Source organism: Atta colombica, unplaced genomic scaffold (genome assembly GCF_001594045.1).
Source record: "Atta colombica isolate Treedump-2 unplaced genomic scaffold, Acol1.0 scaffold105, whole genome shotgun sequence".
NCBI lineage: Eukaryota > Metazoa > Arthropoda > Insecta > Hymenoptera > Formicidae > Atta > Atta colombica.
The window spans coordinates 1,280,973-1,286,458 of record NW_017259190.1 but is presented as its reverse complement, the minus strand read 5'-3'; positions in this window follow the sequence as shown (position 1 = coordinate 1,286,458).

Below are 5,486 nucleotides of genomic sequence, written 5' to 3'. Positions count from 1 at the left end.
GATGTTTACGCGTTTCGTCCTTTTACGGCGTCGTAAGCAGACGAACAGATCGATCGAATCGAGAAGCAGGAAAACTTGCGAGATACTCGTTGTGAATATAGAGCGACGCTAGAATAATGTTCGCCGAAGACGCTATCGTCTTCGATAGAGCGAAGAAGGAAATTACGTTGACATTTACGAATCCGACGATTTCCAAGCGGATTCGTTAATCTAGTCTCGTATTACTTCGATTGTCGTAATTTTCTAGTAAAATTCGCGAGAAGCTCAATATAACACATACGTATAGAAAATGCAGTTGAATGAGAACAATCGTCATTTCGATATAATGAAGATGCATGATTTACATTCTAGAATTTATTCTTTTTTTATTAATTTTCTTCGAGAACAAGGAAAGAATTCAATTAATTTGAATGAGCTATACATAATAATTTTGCTGAATTATCTAAAAATTTAATTTAAAGATCATCATCCGAAAATAATTTTGTTAAACCATCGAAATAATTACACAGGAATCTCAAGCATGACGAGCAATGCTGCAAACGTTTTAGTAATGAGTTTGAATGTCCTAAATAATTATTTTGATAGTTCAACAAAATTATTTCTAAATCTCTATCTACAATAGATACAGATAAATTTTTAGATATTTCAACAAAACTATCCTTTTGTACATGTGTACTTTTAATATCTTTTTCTTAATAAAAAAATTGGAAATATGCTTTTAAATATTTTTAAATATCTTTCATTTTGCAAAGTGTTTTGATAAAACTAGACACATATTAAATTTCCAATAATATAGGATTGTAATAAATTTATGAACAGCTGATTGTTATTTTTATTATCAAGAATTGATTTAATTATTGAATGACGATTACTTTTAAAGAATATTATTAACTTATTATTAACACATAAAATTTTTTTAAATAACATTCTTAAAATTTGACATTTTAATGCAGGAACTGATTTAATTCAGAATTTGAGTCATGCATTCCTAACGTAATACATCCAGGATACGTTCTTTTGACGCTCATAATGCTCGCGAGTATCATTTGCCCTTGCTTAACATTTGATAAACAATAAGAATGAAATAATTCCAAGAGCGTTACGAGTATCAAATGGAATGTAGCCCTAATATAATGCGTCTCATTGTCAGAGATGAACATCGGTTACGTCGACTCACAGTAATCTATCGCGATTTTTATTGCATCGAGAGTTCCATCGCGACGCTAATCGCTCCCGGCGCATCGAGCAGCCAGTGTAGCTTAGAATCGATAGACATTTACCGAGGATGATATACAACAGTGCAATTATACTCCGTTGCGTAATCGATTTAGGCTGATCGAGATGAATATCTGGATACGAGTCGAAATTAGAGAAGAGAACAAAATCCCCCGCGCTTTACGTCGTAGGCCGCAGCTGTAAGTACCGCCACTCTAGTAGATTAACATACGTAAGTTGCATCATTGAACATATTGTAGATGACAGCGTGTATGAAAATAAACCACGAGTGTAATCCAAGATTCTAATAAAAGATCTTGATCGCTGGAAGCTTCGTGATTTAATCAATTACTTTTGCTACTGGTAACAATCATGGTGGTCACAATCATGTATAATATTGCATAACTCCTATTTGATTTGTGATATAATTCTGCTATTATTTTATTAGATTTTCTTTAATTAAGAACATTTCCCTCATAAAAATTGAATAATGATAGCTCTTTTCAAAAAGTATTTAAAACAGTTTATTCAAATTGCAGTTGAAACAGCAATGCGATATATACATACAACTCAAGAAACTGATCAAATAATTATTTTGTTTATGATTTTATATTAACCTATCAAATTTTTCTTTAATTAAGAAACAATTTCCTAAATAACATTTTCTTCATAAAAATTGAACTCCTTGCAAAACAATCTATTCAAGTTGCAGTTAAAATGTCACAAGTAACGCAGTAACTTACGAATCTAATCAAATAACAATTATTCTGTCTGTAATATTATTTCATCAGATTATCCTTAATTAAAATTAATTTCCCCAACAACACCCTAAATAATTAGAACTAATTTCCTCAACAATACTCCCATAAAAATCAAACGATAATAACTTTTTACAAAAAAATGTAATAAATCCATTCAAATTGTAACTAAAATGTCAACACAGACTTATGAAACTGATCGAATAACAATTATCTACGATTAAGTAATTCGAAGAAGACAATCAATGAAAATGGCTTTTCAAAATCATATAAAATAAATATCTTTGAACTTACTACAGTTATCTTTGTCTAAATTTCAACAGATATTCTTATAACATTAGTTCATCAGTCTTGTGAGTTATTGTACATCAAACTCGACGTGATTCCTTGCAAAGTAAAAGGTGTGATTTCATCAATAACTTCTTTCACACGATATTCCTTATTCACTTTTAGTAACACTCGTTATTATATACTAAACCACCGATAATATTATCAGAAGAGCCATCACGCTCATCCGACCGTTTCCCCACAAGAAACAAATCTTTTTCAATTATGGAAGGAGCAGCCGCGTTGCAGGACGTACGGTGTAATCTTGGCCGTCGCTTATATCCCGGCCTGTGCAAAATCCTTGGGGAGTCCTCCCAAGCTTCGTGGTACGTAAGGACGCTTCAGTGAACAAAAACCCTTAACTGATACAGCCCTGCTGCGGTCCCCGGACGATCGTCAGCAGAATTCCGGATCTGGACCACACATGGTACTTACGCAACGCTCTTGAAAGTAGTAAGCACAAAGGTTACTCTGAAATGTACAATTGAATACATATCCAGATGTAATCTTTCTACGATGTTAAATATAGTAAGAAAATGTAATTATTACAAAAAAGAATTGTCGGACTCTTCTGAAAATTGTTAATATTTATTTATATATTTATATTGAGAAAAAATAAAAAAAATCTTACATAACATTTGTAATTAGTTTCATTATTAATTATGAATTTGAAAGAAAATAAAAAATTCAATTCGCATATATTAGCCAAATGTTTAAAAAAATCAATCATCATAACTAGATTTGTAACTATAATATTGTATTTTTAATTTTTTCTGTTTTCTCTCTCTCTCTCTCTCTCTCTCTCTCTCTCTCTCTCTCTCTCTTTGTCTTTTTCTTGATATTTAGTTTTAAATATAGCTAAGAAAAAGTGAAAGAAATTTTTCTCCTATAAGAAAGAAAAGATTAAAGCTTCAATGCGGATTCTGTATAATATCATTACTGAACGGATCATGGCAAGAGAGTGTCAATAATAGACGTCCGGAAAAGCATCGTCTGCGTCTAATGTTCCGGCAAATTGGCTTCGCGAATGTAGCCTCGCGAGTCGTCTCCCAGGAGGAATCTGCAAGTACGAGCGGAAGATTCTTCTCGTTGCGCCGATTTTTTTTCCCGTAAGTACGTCACGTCTCGACGATACCGGAGGATATATCCCGTCCGCGCGCGCCTCGCCGAAATCGGCTCCGTTTCGCGAAGCCAACCAACCCTATAACTGGAAGAATTTGTAAGGAAACGAGAGACGCGCGCGAAGATTCTCTTCACAATCGCGCACGTAAACGTTCTCATGGCTGCGTACAATTGCCTGGAAAAAAAGGAGATATACAGCCAAAAAAAAGAATAGAATAAAATTGTGGTAAGTCAAACTAGTCGGCGTTCAGATGTTGAAATGAAATGAATTAGATGTAATGACATCTAATCGCCATAATAAAACGTTAAAAAATGTGTAACATCTTTTTACTTTCGTAATTTTCTTTATACAGCTTAATTTATTTTCTAATTTATTTAAATGTATTTCGCCGTAAATTACATTGAAACAGAGATCCTGCGCGAATCCGCTACATTTTCAAAGAGGAAAAAATTCCCCCGGGGGGAAGAACGTAAATTAGGATTTGAGAAAGAAATCGATGATTGTATCTCGAATCGATTCGTTTCGCACCACTTACGTGAGCTTCCATTTCGTGCAAAGGTCGCATATAACGAGCCGCGATTTAAATACTCGCTTCAATCGTCCACAATAGGGACGTTGGGGCGGCGAGTATTTAAAGAAATATTTTAATTGCAGGACATAAGCCGCTTACGTGTCCCCTCTCTCGTACGTTAATAAAAACAGTTCCACCCCCGTCTATTTCAAGAAAGCGGTTTGCATTGCGTGACCTCGTGAAAAGTAATTCGACCTCTTCTCATTTCGCTCAACCAAAAATTATTCGCCCGGCATCACCCTCGCTTTCTTAGAAAGAAAACCAGTTTGATTAGAAATCGCAATTCCGTACTGGTTAAACAAACTCCCTTCTTGACTAGCAATTCTCACTCTCGCCCTTAACAAAACTTTATAAATTTCTTTTCTCAATTAATAAATCAAAACTAAGAGATTTTCGACGTATAGTGAATTACAAATTTTCCTCTCTCTCTCTCTCTCTCTCTCTCTCTCTCTCTCTCTCTCTCTCTCTCTCTCTCTCTCTCTTTCTCTCTTCAGCCTTTCTTTCTCTCTTGTTGCAAAAAAATTATATCAATCACAGTAGCACATGGTTTTTTAACGTTTCTCTTTTTTCTAAATCAGTCGGAGGCTTCATATTTTTTCAGTATACGATCATTTTTATAATACAGCCATGCACGTCTGTATAAAATCACGCTAGTCTCCCGAGGGATGTCGATTTAAGCTTTCTGTGGTAAGCGTCCAGGTCTCGGCTGTGAAGAAGGAACGTATAAAGAAGCGGCACCTCTGTAATTGGGCATCAAAAGGCGATATTTCGCACGTTCGCCGACGGCCACCCGATGAGAAAAGAGGCAGACCAAAGAGGCGACCTGGGCTCGATCTCGTGGATCCCCGCGATACCACGTGGCCGTCGGATCGCGAGGGGGTAGCCTTTTACGATAGGGTCGGTTCTAACCCTCCCCCCCCCGGAATGATGATGGTATGCCTTGTTACCGCGGCCGCCGAGAAGAGAAGTCGCGCTCCCCCGGGTAATATCGCATACAATTATGTCCACAGAAGGGAAGACACACATGCATTATGGATGCGGTGTACCCATACTCTGCTGTACTCCCCGGTAAATCATGTCACAGGGTTGGTTAACTCTGCAAATGATCTGAGGCGTTGCGCGTCTCGGCGGCCATTCAATCTTTTTTTTTTCTCTCTTATCCGAATTCCTTTTTTGCTCATAATTTTTACATAAAAACTAAAATACGTTTTAAAAAAGAGAAAAGAAAAAAAAATTTGTTAAAATATATAATATACGATAGAATTATTGAATACAATTAAAAAATTAACGAATCTCACTATAGTCCAGATAGGACTAATCCAATTAGTCCTATTTTAATAATTAAAATATTATCTTATAAATGTAAGAGAACGGAACTTACGATTAATTGAATCATTTAAATTTCTACTGAATTGTAAATTATAAATAATTATTATTAAAATAATTACATTATTTGAAGTAATCGTTGCAAATAACCGAATTAAGTATCTAA